General features: G+C 40.9%; 1 pseudogene; it reads left to right on the plus strand.

The window, feature by feature from the left end:
• The window catches only part of LOC138437846 (antigen WC1.1-like), a 71,371-nt pseudogene that overhangs the window by 30,497 nt on the left and 22,488 nt on the right, over window positions 1-18,386 (plus strand).

An 18,386-nucleotide genomic window follows, 5' to 3' on the forward strand; every position in this document is an offset into this window, starting at 1 on the left:
GATAATGTTTGCTGTGGGTTTGTCATATATAGCTTTTATTATGTTGAGGTATGTTCCTTCTATTCCTGCTTTCTGGAGAGTTTTTTTTTTTATCATAAATGGATGTTGAATTTTGTCAAAGACCTTCTCTGCATCTATTGAAATAATCATATGGCTTTTATTTTTCAATTTGTTAATGTGGTGAATTACATTCATTGATTTGCGAATATTAAAGAACCCTTGTATCCCTGGGATAAGCCCACTTGGTCATGGTGTATGATCTTTTTAATGTGTTGTTGTATTCTGATTGCTAGAATTTTGTTGAGGAATTTTGCATCTATGTTCATCAGTGATATATTGGCCTGTTGTTTTCTTTTTTTGTGGCATCTTTGTCAAGTTTTGGTATTAGGGTGATGGTGGCCTCATAGAATGAGTTTGGAAGTTTACCTTCCTCTGCAATTTTCTGGAAGAGTTTGAGTAGGATAGGTGTTAGCTCTTCTCAAAATTTTTGGTAGAATTCAGCTGTGGAGCTGTCTGGACCTGGGCTTTTGTTTGCTGGAAGATTTCTGATTACAGTTTCAATTTCCATGCTTGTGATGGGTCTGTTAAGATTTTCTATTTATTCCTGATTCAGTTTTGAAAAGTTGTACTTTTCTAAGAATTTGTCCATTTCTTCCACGTTGTCCACTTTATTGGTGTATAATTGCTGATAGTAGTCTCTTATGATCCTTTGTATTTCTATGTTGTCTGTTGTGATCTCTCCATTTACATTTCTAATTTTATTGATTTGATTTTTCTCTCTTTGTTTCTTGATGAGTCTGGCTAATGGTTTGTCAGTTTTATTTATCCTTTCAAAGAACCAGCTTTTGGCTTTGTTGATTTTTGCTATGGTCTCTTTTGTTTCTTTTGCATTTATTTCTGCCCTAATTTTTAAGATTTCTTCCCTTCTACTAAATCTGGTGTTCTCCATTTCTTCCTTTTCTAGTTGCTTTAGGTGTAGAGTTGGGCTATTTATTTGACTTTTTTCTTGTTTCTTGAGATATGCCTGTGTTGCTATGAACTTTCCTCTTAGCACTGCTTTTATCGTTTCCCACAGGTTTTGGATTGTTGTGTTTTCATTTTCACTTGTTTCTATGCATATTTTGATTTTTTTTTATTTCTTCTGTGTTTGCTTTGTTGGTTATTCAGAAGCGTGTTGTTCAGCCTCCAAATGTTGGAATTTTCAATAGTTTTTCTCTTGTAATTGAGATCTAATCTTAATGCATTATGGTCAGAAAAGATGCATGGAATGATTTTGATTTGTTTTTATTTTATTAAGGTTAGATTTATGGCCCAGGATGTGATCTATCCTGGAAAAGGTTCCGTGAGCCTTTCACCTTGAGGAAAAGGTGAAATTCATTGTTTTGGGGTGAGATGTCATATATATATCAAATAGGTCTAACCGGTCTATTGTATCATTTAAAGTTTGTGTTTCTTTGTTAATTTTCTGTTTAGTTGATCTGTCCATAGGTGTGAATGGGGTATTAAAGTCTCCCACTATTATTGTGTTATTGTTAATTTCCCTTTTCATACTTGTTAGCATTTGTCTTACATATTGCAGTGCTCCTATATTGGGTGCATACATATTTATAATTGTTATATCTTCTTGGATTGATCCTTTGATCATTATGTAGTGGCCTTCTTTGTCTCTTTCCACAGCCTTTGTTTTAAAGTCTATTTTATCGGATATGAGTATTGCCACTCCTGCTTTCTTTTGGTCTCTATTTGCATGGTATATCTTTTTCCAGCCCTTCACTTTCAGTCTGTATGTGTCCCTTGTTTTGAGGTGGGTCTCTTGTAAGCAGCATATAGAGAGGTTTGTTTTTGTATCTATTCGGCCAGTCTTTGCCTTTTGGTTGGGGCATTCAACCCACTTACGTTTAAGGTAATTATTGATAAGTATGATCCCATTGCCTTTTACTTTATTTTTTGGGTTCGGGTTTATACACCCTTTTTGTGTTTCCTGACTTGAGAATATCCTTTACCATTTGTTGGAGAGCTGATTTGGTGGTGCTGAATTCTCTGAGCTTTTGCTTGTCTGTAAAGCTTTTGATTTCTCCTTCATATCTGAATGAGATCCTTGCTGGGTACCATAATCTGAGCTGTAGGTTATTTTCTTTCATCTAAGTATGTCTTGCCATTCCCTCCTGGCCTGAAGCGTTTCTATGGAAAGATCCATAGATCTTTCTGTTATCCTTATGGGAATCCCCTTGTGTGTTATTTGTTGTTTTTCCCTTGCTGCTTTTAATATGTGTTCTTTGTGTTTGGTCTTTGTTAATTTGATTAATATGTGTCTTGGGGTGTTTCGCCTTGGGTTTCTCCTATTTGGAACTCTCTGTGTTTCTTGGACTTGGGTGATTATTTCCTTCCCAATTTTAGGGAAGTTTTCAACTATTATCTCCTCAAGGATTTTCTCATGGTCTTTCTTTTTGTCTTCTTCTTCTGGAACTCCTATAATTCGAATGTTGGAGCGTTTCATATTGTCCTGGAGGTCTCTGAGATTGTCCTCATTTCTTTTAATTTGTTTTTCTTTTTTCCTCTCTGATTCATTTATTTCTACCAATCTATCTGCTATTTCACTAATCCTATCTTCTGCCTCCGTTATTCTACTATTTGTTGCCTCCAGAGTGTTTCTGATCTCATTTGTTTCATTATTCATTATATATTGACTCTTTTTTATTTCTTCTAGGTCCTTGTTAAACCTTTCTTGCATCTTCTCAATCCTTGTCTCTAGGCTATTTATCTGTGATTCCATTTTGATTTCAAGATTTTGGATCATTTTCACTATCAGTATTCGGAATTCTTTCTCAGGTAGATTCCCTATCTCTTCCTCTTTTGTTTGGTTTGGTGGGCAACTCTCCTGTTCCTTAACCTGCTGAGTATTCCTCTGTCTCTTCATCTTTGTTATATTGCCGCGTTTGGGGTGGCCTTTCTATATTCTGGTAATTTGTGGAGTTCTCTTTATTATGGAGCTTCCTCACTGTGGGTGGGGTTGTATCAGTGGCTTGTCAAGGTTGCCAGGTTAGGGAGGCTTGTGTTGGGGTTCTGGTGGGTGGAGCTGGATTTCTTCTCTCTGGAGTGCAATGGAGTGACCAGTAATGGGTTATGAGACATCAATGGTTTTGGAGTAACTTTGAGCTGCCTGTATATTGAAGCTCAGGGATGTATTCCTGTGTTGCTGGAGAATTTGTGTGGTATGTCTTGCTCTGGAACTTGTTGGCCCTTGGGTAGTGCTTGGTTTCAGTGTAGGTATGGAGGCGTTTGAGGAGCTCCTATTGATTAATGTTCCCTGGATTCAGGAGTTCTCTGATGTTCTCAGGATTTGGACTTAAGCCTCCTGCTTCTGGTTTTCAGTTTTATTTTTACAGTAGCCTCAAGACTTCTCCATCTATACAGCACCGATGATAAAACATCTAGGTTAAAGATGAAAAGTTTCTCCACATTGAGGGACACCCAGAGAGGTTCACTGTTTTTGAAGACAATGACCTGCTTTTTTGGGTGCCTGATGTCCTCTGCCAGCATTCAGAAGTTGTTTTATGGAGTTTGCTCAGCGTTGAAATGTTCTTTTGATGAATTTGTGAGGGAGAAAGTGGTCTCCCCATCCTATTCCTCTGCCATCTTAGGGCCGCCCTCCTATTTACTGTTACTTAAAAAACATTTCCCAGCTTTTAAAGTTGTATCCAGAAAGACCCAGCAAGACACATTGTCCTGCTGTGAACTCCATTCTCCCTGGAAGTGGAAAATTTTAGGTTTAATTCTGTACTTCATTATTTACTTAATGTGCAGCACTGATAGACATTATTTAACCTTTCTTTACCTACTTTTTTTTTTAACCTTTCCTCCTACTTTTCAACCTTATTAATTATCCTGCCACTGCTATAAGAAATCAGACCCAGCTGCTGCCCCAGTGCAATGCTGCTGCTGCTGCTAAGTTGCTACAGTCGTGTCCGACTGTTAGCTACCATGGACTTCAGCCTACCAGGCTTCTCTGTCTATGGGATTGTCCAGGCAATAGTACTGAGTGGGTTGCCATTGCCTTCTGCACGAGTGCAAAGACTCCATATCAGAACCAGCAGGTTCTGCAGCCTCAGAGGAGAGTGCCTCCTACTGCTCAGATGAGGGTCCCACAGGACAGAAGACCCTTATTCTCCAGGTCAATGCCCCGTGTCCCATTTCTCTCTTCTCAGACAGCAGACAGCTCTGCCTCATGCACGGGGGTGGTCCCTGTGGTGGAGAGTGGAGATCCTTAACCAGGGCTCCTGGGGCACCATCTGTGGTTACAACTGGAGCATAAATGATGCCCGCGTGGTGTGCAGACAGCTGGGCTGTGGAGAAGCCCTCCATGCCACTGTCTCTTCTTCCTTTCGGGTGGGATCAGGGCCCATTTGGCTGGGCAACCTGAAGTGCACAGGAAAGGAATCCCACGTGTGGAGGTGCCCTTCCTGGGGTTGGGGGAAGCACTACTGTGATCATAGCCTGGATGCAGGAGTCGTCTGCTCAGGTATGGTCAGTTCATGCCCACCAGCTGGGAGAATGGCAAGTTCCAAGAAAGCTGGTGTCTGATCAGAGGGACAACAAGGGATGGGTGGGCTAGAGAGGACCGAGACAACTACCCATTCTCCCTGAGTGCCCTCTAGCTGTGAGCAATGAGCTTCATATACTTTCCTCTTACAAGTCTCTGATATTCTGTTCTTCTCCAGTGGTCTTACCTGACACTAAAATAGCTTTATTTATTCTCCCAGTTAAAATAAATCCTCATTTTTTTTTTTTTTTCATAATTCACTTTTGGTAAGAGTGAAACATTTGCTAACAGCCAGATACACACTCCGTTTGCACAGGAAGGCTATGAGAGGCAGGGACAAAAAATGAGAATGTACTTTCCTGGGTGGAGTTGTTTCTATACAGACAGTGTGAAACATTATTTTGCACTAGATTAGTATGAGTGGAGGCTATTCCTACTATAGGAGGATATCATTTACATGTATAGAGGATATCCCTACAGGGGTTATCACTTAACAGATCAGAGATTCTAATGGATTTGTGCCAGATTTCAAGTTTCCTTTGCAAATTTAGACATAAATGTTCATTGTTCTTTGATGGTAGAGAATTGTTGATGGAATGCTCTGAGTCATATATTCCTCCATTGTTACTAGAAAAGTCTCTCTCTCAAATCTTTCCTTTAAAATATCTGTATAAATGCAAACTTTGGAGGAACACTTAGCCATGCACTGACAAGTCAAAGGTGGAGGTAATAAAACTTGAATATTTCTGTTTTATGTTAAGAGATTATATAGTTTATATTTGATGACTTCAATGATATAAGAGAATTGCCTTTGGGGGCTTATTCGGAATAAGTGGACAAATATAATTTTTGAAGAAGGTGGAAAAGATTTTATAGTAGCTGGGAGGAAGGAGAATGGCAAAGGGAGCTGATGAAGGCAAGTGTGAGGTTCTACGAGCAGCACTGAGGGGCCAGGTGTGGTCTGAAGGATACTACGTGTGCCTGAGGACACAGGATGTGTACACAGCAAGAGACCAGACAAGGATATGTCTTTACTATATTTAATATATTTACTCACATCGGTCTTCTATTTAATAATTTTCTTGGAATTATCACACACTTATTCTTCCATGTAAGTCTTAAAATCAAGTAGAAAATAAAAAAAGATATACCATATCTCAGAAGTCTCTATCTTGATATGTGTAAGACTTTATTGAGTATTCAGCGTATATTTGAATATTTCACAGGTATCAGTGTATATAAAACAGAATACAAGAAATACCTTTTTCTTGTTGTTTCTAAATTTTTAATCTCATAGAATTAATATAACAATATCAATAACCTCAGATATGCAGATGACACCACCCTAATGGCAGAGAGTAAAGAGGAACAGAGGAGAGCCTCTTGATGAAAGTGGAAGAGAAGAGTGAAAAAGCTGGCTTGAAACTCCACATTCAAAAAACCAATATCATGGCCTCCAGTCCCATCACTTCATGGCAAAGAGTTGAGGAAAAAATGGAAACAGGAACAGACTTTATTTTCTTGGGCTCCAAAATCACTGCAGACTGTGACTGCAGCCATGAAATTAAAAGATGCTTGCTCCTTGGAAGAAAAGCTATGACAAACCTAGACAGCATGTTAAAAAGCAGAGACATTACTTGGTGACAAATGTCTGTATAAGTCAAAGCTTTTTATTTTATTTTCCAGTAGTTATGTATGGACATGGGAGTTGGATCATAAAGAAGGCTGAGCGCTGAAGAATTGATGCTTTTGAACTGTGGTGCTGGAAGACTATGGAGAGTCCCTTGGACAGCAAGGAGATCAAATCAGTCAATCCTAAAGGAAATCAACCCTGAATAACTCATTGGAAGGATGTATGCTGAAGCTGAAGCTCCAATAGTTTGGCCACATGATAAGAAGAAATGACTCATTGGAAAAGACCCTGAGGCTGGGGAAAATTGAAGACCAGAGAAGAAGGGGACGACAGAGGATGAGATGGTTGGATGGCATCACTAACTCAATGGACATGAGTTTGAGTAAACTCAGGGAGATAGTGAAGGACAGGGAAGCCTGGAGTGCTGCAGTCCATGGGGTCACAAAGAGTCAGACACGACCGAGTGACTGAGCAACAAAAACAACCAGTTAAACAAAAATGCTTTAATTAGAATATGTAGCCTGTGACCAAACTCCCAGCCAGAGGACTAGGGGTCCTGACCTGGGCCTCTCTGGGGAGATGGAAATGGATAAATAACAAAAGGCAAGCAGATCATCCTCTCCCTCATCACTCATTCTTACATCAGTGGTCAAGCTAATCCTTCAATTCTTTAATTTCAGTGGTGTCTTTTCTGTTCTCTCCTGCTCTCTCTAGTAGATTTTATTCTGTTACATCATTCTTTTTGAGACTTCAAAGTTCACGTACTTATGCAATCAGAGTCCTTCGCCAGGATAAATTCCACCATTATGTACATAACCATGAGCACACTCAGAAACCAGGCAAATTATTTTAAATATTGTTCTTTATGATTTGTAGGGTTTTTTCCCCATTGGATTACCTTTTCTCTGTCCAAATATGGTCCCTGAAGGATGAAATCATGATCATGAGTCTTTTCCTTGGTCTCTCTCTCATACTCCATCCACTCCCCGTTTAACCTACCACTCATCCCACCTCACTCCCCACAGAAGCTCTTCCCTTTTGGAGTGTCCTTTCCATCTATTTGTAGCTCTTAAGATCATTTCTTCTTTACTGCACTGGAAGAATTGGGAAAGGGTAGCACTGTTAGGTGGCAGATGGGAGAAGCACAGGGGATAAAAGGTGTTAAAATCTTGTTGAATAAGTATTTGGTTTCCAAATCTATGTTTCAACACTATTGGAGTTTTTGCAATTTCGAAATCTCTAAAATATATACGCCTTGTTTGCACTCTGCTATCTTCCTCTCACTCTCCTTTCTCGTAGCTTGCTGGCTTCTTATCTCAGAAATCCAGATAGGAAAGGAATATGCAGTTGGCATATAGATAGGGTTAGAATACATTAAATTCTCATCACTCCTTCACATTTGCTAAGAATCTCATGTCTAGGATGAAGTAATCAACTAACTCAGTTGTCTTGCATATCCCACTGAGACTTCACTTTCTCTCAGGTGTGTTCATGCTGCTAAGTAGCTTCAGTCATGTTCGACTCTGTGCAACCCCATAGACGGCAGCCCACCAGGTTCCCCCATCCCTGGGATTCTCCAGGCAAGAACACTAGAGTGGGCTGCCATTTCCTTCTCCATAAATCCTAGGTTTATAAAGAGATGGCTAGGATCATTCCCTCCCTCTCCTATGACTCTCTGAGCTTTTGTCATTTCCAAACTTATCTGTGAACAACTTTCACAATTAGGTTACCTAACTGTGACCTAATGCCTGCACTCAGATCCAGCCCTCATGATGTTCTCATCCCCAGTGACTTGAATATTGGCTCAGAGAAAACTGCCCTAAATTCTAGCCCCAGAAATTTCAGGATGAACTTCTAAACTTCTCTGGCTCTTAGGCCTCTAACCTCTCGATTCCCGTGATCTTATTTCACTCTCAGTTAGTTCAGCTCTGCACTCAAGTTTGAATGTTTACCACTGTGCAGTTTCTTTGGGCCTTGAAGTTTCCAGGCCCCCAGAAAAGAATTAACATTCCTAACCAATATATATTTTTGGAATCCAGCCATTCCAAACTGACCCTGCAATCCTTCTGGATATCTCTTCAGAAACTTGCTCATGAAAATGCAATTTGACAATGACAGTCAAATTCTCTCTTCTTATCCCCTCTTATTCCACTGTTGGAAAGAAAAGCTTTCCCACCATTGCCTGTGAGGTGTTGTTTCCAGTTGTCAAGCTAGGTTCATGAACACTCACTGGGTTTGTTGTTGTTTGTTTCTCTTAGGATTTGTGCGTCTGGCTGGAGGGGATGGACCCTGCTTAGGGCGAGTAGAAGTTTATTCTGGAGAAGCCTGGACCCCAATGTCTGATGGAAACTTCACACTCCCCACTGCTCAGGTCATCTGTGCAGAGCTGGGGTGTGGCAAGGCTGTGTCTGTCCTGGGACAAGTACCCTTCAGAGAGTCCAATGGCTGGGTAGGGCTGAAGAGTTCAGATGTGGGGGGAGGAGCCTAAGCTCTGGTGGTGCCCAAGAGTGCCCTGTCCAGGGGGCACTTGTTACCACATTGGAGCTGTTCAGGTTGTCTGTTCAGGTGAGATGCATGTCAGGATTTAGCCTCCTTTACACTCACTTCAAGCTAAAAAAGAAATAATTTCTGAAATTCTGTCTATTTCTATCAATGTAAACAGATGTCCCGCTCATGACAAATGTTTCCTCTCAGTGAGGGGCAGGTGGAGATGAGCATTTTTGGATAATGCAGAGCTCTCTGTGCCTCTGGAGTCTGGCCAATGCCAATGTTGTCTGTCATCAGCTTGGCTGTGGAGTTGCCATCTCCACCCCAAACGGAGCAGAAGGAAGTGATCAACTCTGGAAAACCCGATTTCACTGCTCAGGGACCGAGTCCTTCCTGTGGAAATGCCCCGTGACTGCCCTGGGTGTTCCTGACTGTTCCCATGGCAATACGGCCTCTGTGATCTGCTCAGGTAAGAGAGGGAAGGGCTACTATACTTAGGATGCTCCTGGAGTGAAATTTCCCCACAGCAGAGAGTAAGGGAAAACAGCTTAAAAAGAAAGATATTCTGTAGTGAAATGTTTAATCTTGTTACTGAACTCAGGTTTCACCGGCTCATTACTCAAGAATCCAACACTGAGAGACAAGTGTGGGGTAAAATTAGACAGCTTTATTGAGGAAACCAGCAGTTCTGGGGAGACAGAGGACTAATGTACCAAAGAACCAACTCCTCCTTGCTGATCAGGGGTGAGTGTTTTAAATGGGAATTTCGGGAGTGCATAGGCGGAAGTCGGGGACAGTATACCTGCAGAATAGCACAGCTAGCTCTGACAATCATCTTGAAATAAGTCTGATCAGTGTCACTTTTATTGTTTGAAATACAGTTAATCATCAGTTCTAGTGTCAGTCTGTTCCCATTTCCTTGAGGCCGATCTTGGAATTGTGTAAGGAGAAGATTATGAACTTCCCTGTTGGCGCAGATGGTAAAGAACTTGCCTGCAATGCAAGAGTCTTGGGTTTGATCCCTGGGTTGGGAAGATCCCCTGGAGAAGGAAATGACACCCCACCAGTCTGGTCATCATGTAATTTATTGCTACCACTTGTTTGGGATTTCAGTATCTGCAAAATAGCTCAAAAGATATGGCTCAGAATGTTATGTATACCCCATGAGAAGGAACTAAAGGTACTTGAATTTGTTTAGGGCTAGACTATTATTATTTTGTCTTATTTGACTGTTTTTGTTTGTTTCTGATTTTTTTTCATTTCTCTGATCAAATTTATTCTTTAATTAGGTTTTTCTACAAACAGAGGCAGGTGGAGGACATGAGGGTGGTCTGTCCTGAGAAGGCTTTGTAAGGTCCTGTTCCATAGCATTCTCGTGGTTCACTGATTTTTTTCAGGAGAAAGAAGTGCTAAGAAATGCTAAGAAGTGCTATGTCAGGGAAAGAAATACCTAGATGAATACTATTTTTTATGAAACATTATTATTTAAGGATAATAATAGAGAACAAAGTACAAACAATAAGTGTATACCTAGGTCATGTTCTCCAATGTAGATCTACAAAGAGAACATTCACAGCACCACAGAATCACTATTGCCTCCCAATAGCTGTGTCCTCCTCCTCTCCAGGGAAGACTGCTTACCTAAGACTTGTACTGCCATAGAATATTTTCTCAGTTTTTGAACGTTATGTAAAATCATACAGTATGTTTTCTTTTGTGTTTATTTCTTTGACTCCAAACTGTGTTTGAGATTCACTCATGATGTTGTTTATGGCAACATTTCATTCATTTTTATTATTATAGAGTATTCCTTTGAATGATCACATAACCATGTATTGAACCATTCAACTAATGGCAGAGATGTGAGTTTATTTCCAGTTCTTGACTATTACAAATACAATGGTGCAAATTACCATGATGATAACTTTTGGCAAAAGTATTTATTATGATTTTTGTGTGTTTAATTCTTGGTCTTATATTTTTATTTTCTTAATGGTATGCTGTACTTCAATGAGCCAACTTACTCATCTTTGGTTTGACTCATCAACTTCTTTTCTGTCCATGTAGTGCTCTTTCAGTCAGTCAGTTCCGTTCAATCACTCAGTCATGTCTGACTCTTTGCAACCCCATGGACTGCAGCATGCCAAGCTTTCCTGTCCTTCACCATCTCCTGGAGTTTGCTCGAGCGTATATCCATTGAGTCAATGAAACCATCCAGTCATCTGATTCTCTGTTGTCCCCTTCTCCTCCTGCCTTCACTCTTTCTCAGCCTCAGGGTCTTTTCCAATGAGTCAGTTCTTCCCATCATGTAGCCAAAATATTGGAGCTTCAGCTTCAGCATGAGTTTTTCTAATGAATATTCAGGACTGAGTTCCTTTAGGATTGACTGGTTGAACCTCCTTGCAATGCAAGGGACTGTCAAGAGTCTTATCCATCACCACAGTTCAAAAGCATCAATTATTAGCATTCAGCTTTCTTTATGGTCCAACTCTGACCTCCATACATGATTACTGGAAAAATCATAGCTTTGACTAGATGGGCCTTTGTCAGTAATGTCTCTGCTTTTTAATATGTTGATTAGGTTGGTCATAGCTTTTCTGCCAAGCAGCAAGCATCTTTTAATTTCATGGCTGTAGACATAATCTGCAGTGATTTTGGAGTCCAAGAAAATAAAGTCTGTCCTTGTTTCCCCATATTTTTGCCATAAAGTGATGGGACCAGATGCCATATTAGTTCTTTGAATATTGAGTTTTAAGCCAACATTTTCACTCTCCTCTGTCACTTTCATCAAGAGGCTCTTTAATTTCTCCTCACTTTCTGCCATAAGGGTGGTGTCATCTGCATATCTGAGGTTATTGATATTTCTCCCAGCAATCTTGACTGCAGTTTGTGCTTCATCCAGCCCAGCATTTTGCATGATGTACTCTGCATATAAGTTAAATAAGCAGAGTGACAATATACAGCCTTGATGTACTTCTGTCTCAGTTTTGAACTAGTCCATTGATCCAGTCCCTAGAACTCCTTATAGTCTTCTAAAATTAACTTTGTCTACTCCAAATTACAAAAATGTTCTCTGAGAGTATCTCACAGAAGTATAATTATTTCTTTTTTCTGCATGTAATTGTACATTGCTTCTAGGATTGACATATGTGTAGGATAAGGGTCAAGTGTCCTGTTTTCATATGGGTATCCAGTTGACTCAAAATCTTTTTCTAAAAAGACTGTTCCCCACTGCAGTGCCACCTTTGTGATAAGTGAAAGGGCATATATGTCTGAATACATTGTTTAGACTCTCTATTCTGTTCCACTGTATCCTTTGTCTCTCCTTGCACCTGTACCACATTTTCTTAATTATTGTAATTTTATAGTAAGTCTTGAACCTTCCCTGGTATCTCAGAGTAAAGATCTGCCTACAAGGCGGGAGACCTGGGTTTGATCCTTGGGTTGGGAAGATCCCCTGGAGAAGGGCATGGGAACCCACTCCAGTATTCTTGCCTGGAGAATCCCTGTGGACAGAGGAGCCTGGCAGGCTATAGTCTATGGGGTCACAAAGACTTGGACACGACTGAGTGACTAAGCACACATAGTAAGTCTGGGTAACTTTAATTTAAAGAAGTTATGTTGTTGTTTTTCTTGCCAACTGTTTTGGTCAGTCTTGGTTTTTGTATTTGGTATATATTTTTGAGCTGAGGCTCCAATACTTTGGCCACCTGATGCGAAGAGCTGACTCACTACAAAAGACCCCGATGCTAGGAAAGACTGAAGGCAGGAGGAGAAGGGGATGACAGAGGATGAGACAGTTGGATGGCATCACTGACTCAAAGGTCATGAGTTTGAGCAAGCTCCAGGAGTTGGTGATGGACAGGGAAGCCTGGTGTGCTGCAGTCCTTGGGGTCACAAAGAGTCAGACACCACTAAGTGACTGAACAGCAACGTAAATTTTGAATCAGCTTGTCATGTTTCAGACATACAAAAGCACAAGGGAATTTGATTGAGGTTAGATTTAATCTGTATATAAATTTGAGAATGACTGACTTTGACAACATTGAGTTTCCCAATTCACTGACAAAATATATCCCTCCATTCAGTTAGGTCTTGACTTTCTCTCAGATGTTTTGCACATCTTTAACTTGGTTTTCTCCTAGGCATTTTATGGGTTTGATGTTACTAGTATTTCCTTTAGTGAAGGTTTTCTAAGAATGAGTTCTCTCTGAACTTTACCTGGATTCCCCCAATGTTGGATTAGTATTTTCCTTTAATCCTTCTTTCTTTCTTTTCTCTTTCTTGCTCTAGCTTTCCCTTTCTCTCCTTATTTGCTCCCCTCCTGCCCTCTTTTTCCCTGAGTATGTAAAATCTTTCAGGATTAGGTTGTAGTCATGATGTGCCTTTATCCCTCCCTCCCAACAACAACAAAAATACTCCTGGGAATTTCCTTACATAACCACAGTCCAGTCAAACCTTTAGAGATGTCAGTCCCAGATGACATCTAAATGCAACCACATGAGAAACCCCAAAGATAGAACTGCCAAGGTGAGTCTTTCCCAACTTACTCACCCAGGAAATCATGAGCAAATTTTAAAAATAAATTCCTTCAACTACTAAGTTTTGGGGAAAATTTTGTTATATAGGATTATTAACCGGGCACTTACCATAGGACCAGCATTTCTAAATAGAGGAATATTTATCCTCTGATTTTTCCATTTTGCTGTTTCTACTTTATGTTGATCTAATGTGCTGATACACTCATTCTCTAGTTCTTAATTTCAGCTGTTAACTTTTTCAGCTGTAGAATTTTCACTTGTTTTTGTTATCATTTCTCTGCCAAGATACACATCGTGTCAATTAATTTTTTGTGCACTTTAATCATGGCTATTTAAATTCTCTGTCAGACTATAAAACTCTTAGAAGAAAACAGGCAGAACATTCTTTGACATAAGTTGCAACAGGATCTTTTTTGATCAAATTCCTAAAGAAAATAAAAACAAAACAAAACAAAAAGGATCTAATTAAACTTAAAAGCTTTTATATATCAAAGGAAACCATAAACAGAACAAAAAGACAACTCTCAGAATGGGAGAAAATATTTGCAAATGAAGTAATTAACAAGGGATTAATCTTCAAAATACACAAACAACACGATATCAACAAACCAAACAATCCAATGAAAAAATGGGAAAAAGATCTAAATAGACATTTTTTTCCCAGACATACAAATGGCTAACAAAACAACATTACTAATATTTAGAGAGATGCAAGTCAAAGGTACAGTCAGGTAATACATCACACCAGTTAGAATGTCTATCATTAAAAATATCCACACATAAATGCCGGAGAAGATGTGCAAAAAAGGGAATCCTCCTACATATGAGTATGTAAATTGGTACAACTACTGTGGGGTGCCATGCCCTCCTCCAGGGAACATTCCAATCCAAGGATCAAAGCCAGGTCTCCCACATTGCAGGCAGATTCTTTACTGTCTGAGCCACCAGACTCTGAAGCCCTACACTATTGATACTAAGTATAAAATAGATATTGCTTGGAGAATCCCATAGCCATGGAGCCTGATGGGCTACAATCCATAGTGTCACAGAGTCAGACACGACTGAAGTGTCTTAGCATGCATGCACACAGAAATAGACAAAAAATAACTTCTTTATAGCACAGGGAACTCTACTCAGTGTTCTGTGGTGACTAGGAAGTAAATCCAAGAAAGCGGGGATATGTGTTTGTGTGTGTATATATATATAAATAAATAGATAGATAGATAGAAATAGTTTTGTTGTTTAGTTGCTGAGTTGTGTCTGACTCTTTTGTGACCTCATGGACTGCCATGCTCCTTTGTCCATAGGAATTTTTAGGCAAGAATACTGGAGTGGATTGCCATTTCTTTCTCCAAAGGCTCTTCCCAGCCCAGGGATGGAACCCCAGTCTCCTGTTTGGCAGGCAGATTCTTTACCACTGAGTCACCTGGGAAGACCATATGTATGTGTATAACTTACTAAATTTGCTGTACAGCAGAAGCTACCATAGTATTGTAAAGCAATTATACTCATATAAAAATTAATAAAACAAAATGAAATAAATTCTCTGTCAGGTAACTTTAAGAGCCAAATACCCTGGGAAAATTTTTTGATGTTTCTTTTTGCTCTGGTGTTCCATGAGATCTCTTTTGTATAAGTATTTTTAAAACCACAAACATTGTAGATAAATAATTGTACAACTCCTTCAGAAAGGCTTTTGTTTTGCTTCTTCTATTTAAGGGTGGATTAAGGATAGAACAACTTGTTTAACTCATTCTTAGGGCAAAGCTTGGCTTAAAACAGGAATCGTGCCATTGTCAGGAACAGGGCTCTTCCTGGAGAAAGGGAACACTAAGATTATGGTAACTTTACCAATGTGTTCCAGCTTTCATCTCAGCTCCATCACTAGGTAATTATTTTTTTGTTTGTTTGTTTTGAACTTTTTACTTTGTATTGGGGATAGCTGATTAACAGTGTTTTTATAGTTTCAGGTGAACAGCCAGGGACTCGGCCATACATATACATGGATCCATTTCCCCCCAGACTTCCCTCCCCTCCTAAAAATTATTTAATTTAACTGACTTTCCTGTTCTTTACCCTCGCAACCCTCTAATCATCGATGTCTCTTCAGGAAACCAGACCCAGGTGCTGCCCCAGTGCGACCACTTTGTGTCTGAACCAGCAGGATCTGCGGCATCAGAGGAGAGCGCGCCCTATTGCTCAGGTGAGGGTCCCACAGGAAAGAATACCCTTTACATTCCCCAGGTCGACGGCCCATTGTCCCATTTCTCTCTCCTCAGACAGCAGGCAGCTCCGCCTGGTGGACGGGGGCGGTCCCTGCGCTGGGAGAGTGGAGATCCTTGACCAGGGCTCCTGGGGCACCATCTGTGATGATGGCTGGGACCTGAATGATGCCCGCGTGGTGTGCAGGCAGCTGGGCTGTGGAGAAGCCCTTAATGCCACGAGGTCTGCTCACTTTGGGGCAGGATCAGGGCCCATCTGGCTGGACAACCTGAACTGCGCTGGAAATGAGTCCCAGGTGTGGACGTGCCCTTCCCAGGGCTGGGGGTGGCATGACTGCAGAGACAAGGAGGACGCGGGGGTCATCTGCTCAGGTCAGCACTCCACACTGCCCACAGGCTGGGGAAGGGGTGGGACCCTGGAGGACGGGGGTCTGAGCCCTGAGGGAGAGGTGCTGAAAGGACCAGTGAAGGAGGCTTCCTCCCATGGAGCCTGTCTTTCTAGGAGACGTGAAGACTAGGTGCTTTCACTTCCTCCTGCAGCAGCAGAGATTTTGGTCCTTTCTTCTCAGTAGTGTTTCCTGGCAGAGCCTTTTCTCACAGTTTTTCTTGAAATCGGGGCTCACCCTTCTGGTACATAGAGTAGAGAAGTCTTAAAGCCACTGTGCTAGTTTTTGTTTGTTCTCTAACAAATTGCTACATTGTTAGTGATTTAAAACAACATATTTATTTCCTTACACTTCTGTAGCTTAGATGTCAAACAGGGATCTCACTGGACTGGCATCAAGGTTTCAGGAGGGTCATGTCACTTCTGAGCCTCTGGGAAAGAATCTGTTTCTTGTCTTTTCAAGCTTCTAGAAGCTGCCTGCCTTCCTTCACTCATAACCCCCTTCTGTTCATCATCAGACCAGCAACGCTCCACCTCTCTGACCATTATCCATATTCACATCTCCCTCTAACCAGAATGAGGAAAAGGATTCCCCTTTAAAGGATAGTGAGTCTAAGAATGTGATTAGACTGTGCTCAGGTGGTTAATCTGCCATCTTTCAGGTGACTCTTACCATCCCAAGGACCATACCTTAATCACATATGGAAAGTCTCTTTTGCCAGATAAGGAAACACAGACACAGCTTCCATGTAGACACCTGTGGGTCCATTATTCTATCTGCCTCCACACTGTCCACATCACATCCCTTTCATACACTCTCTTAGATGTTTTGTCAGGAAGCAGTCAGCTCCCTCTCCCTGCAGGTGTCCAGGTTGCTCTTCCTCTGAGTTCATATCCACTACATCACGGTGGTAGAAATATTTAGAATGACAGACACAAATGGACAAAGTCAGGTGAAGAGGAGACAAGTTTCACTCTGGTTATCTAATGGATTTGCTTCCTCAGCTGGGTCACAGTCGAATGTTCACAATTTTAGGGAGAGAGGAAAACCCAGAGCACTGAGTGGGGTGCTCACTGTGTCCTGTCTCCTCTCTTTCGATCTTAGAGTTCCTGGCCCTCAGGATGGTCAGTGAGGACCAGCAGTGTGCTGGGTGGCTGGAAGTTTGCTACAACGGGACCTGGGGCAGTGTCTGCCACAGCCCCATGGATGATGTCACCATGTCCATCATCTGCAGTCAGCTTGGCTGTGGGGACAGTGGAACCCTCAACACCTCTTTTGGTCTTAGGGAAGGTTCTAGACTTCAGTGGGTAGATTTAATTCAGTGTCAGAAAACTGATACCTCTCTCTGGCAGTGTCCTTCTGGCCCGTGGAAATTCAGTTCCTGCTCTCCAAAGGAGGAAGCCTACATCTCCTGCGCAGGTGACTTATGTCTGTTTCAGTGTCTGTCCCAACCCTGTAGGATGTTATTAGTGAGATTTGATATTTTAAAATCTAAGTGATGGGTTTAAGTTGAGTTTATAAAATGAAGTTTGGATGGAGCTAATTTAATCTATATGTTCCAAACTTGCTTTATTAAATTTTTTTAATTGATATAATTGATACAACATTATACTTTTTGCTGTGTACAACATAATGCCCATATGTTTTTGTGTATTGATAAATGATCACTACAGTAAGTCTAGTTATATCTCTATATATGGATCCATATACACAGATCCATCAGTTCAGTTCAGTTCAGTTCAGTCGCTCAGTCACGTCCGATTCTTTGCAACCCCATGAACTGGAGCATGCCAGGCCTCCCTGTCCATCACCAACTCCCAGAGTTCACTCAGACTCACGTCCATAGAGTCAGTGATGCCATCCGGCCATCTCATCCTGGGTCGTCCCCTTCTCCTCATGCCCCCAATCCCTCCCAGCATCAGAGTCTCTCCAATGAGTCAGCTCTTTGCATGATGTGGCCAAAGTAGTGGAGTTTCAGCTTTAGCATCATTCCTTCCAAAGAAATTCCCAGGCTGATCTCCTTCAGAATGGTATAGTTAAATATTTTTCTTACATGATGAGAATGTTTAAGATGTATTTTCTTGCCATCTTTCAAATAGACAATACAGTATTCACTATAGTCACCATGCTGTATATCTCTTCACCTATTCATTTTATAATTCAAATTTATACCTTTTGATTACCTTTGCCTGCACCAAATCCCCCACTTCTGGCAGCCACCAACTACTCAGCATCTCTGAACTTGCTTTTTGTTTTAATATTACACATATAAATGTGATTATATGTCATTTTTCTTTCTCTGTCTGATTTATTTCACTTAATATAATGCCCTCGAGGTCCATCCATGTTGTTGAAACTGGCAAGATTTTCTTCTTTTTATGGGTAGATATAAGTCTATATTACATTTTCTTTATCCATTCATCAGTGAAGACTTACATTGTTTGACTCATATATATTGCTGCTGCTGCTAAGTCACTTCAGTCGTGTCCAACTCTGTGCGACCCGATAGATGGCAGCTCAACAGGCTCCCCTGTCCCTGGGATTCTCCAGGCAAGAACACTGGAGTGGGTTGCCATT

This window comes from Ovis canadensis, chromosome 3 (assembly GCF_042477335.2).
Source record: "Ovis canadensis isolate MfBH-ARS-UI-01 breed Bighorn chromosome 3, ARS-UI_OviCan_v2, whole genome shotgun sequence".
NCBI lineage: Eukaryota > Metazoa > Chordata > Mammalia > Artiodactyla > Bovidae > Ovis > Ovis canadensis.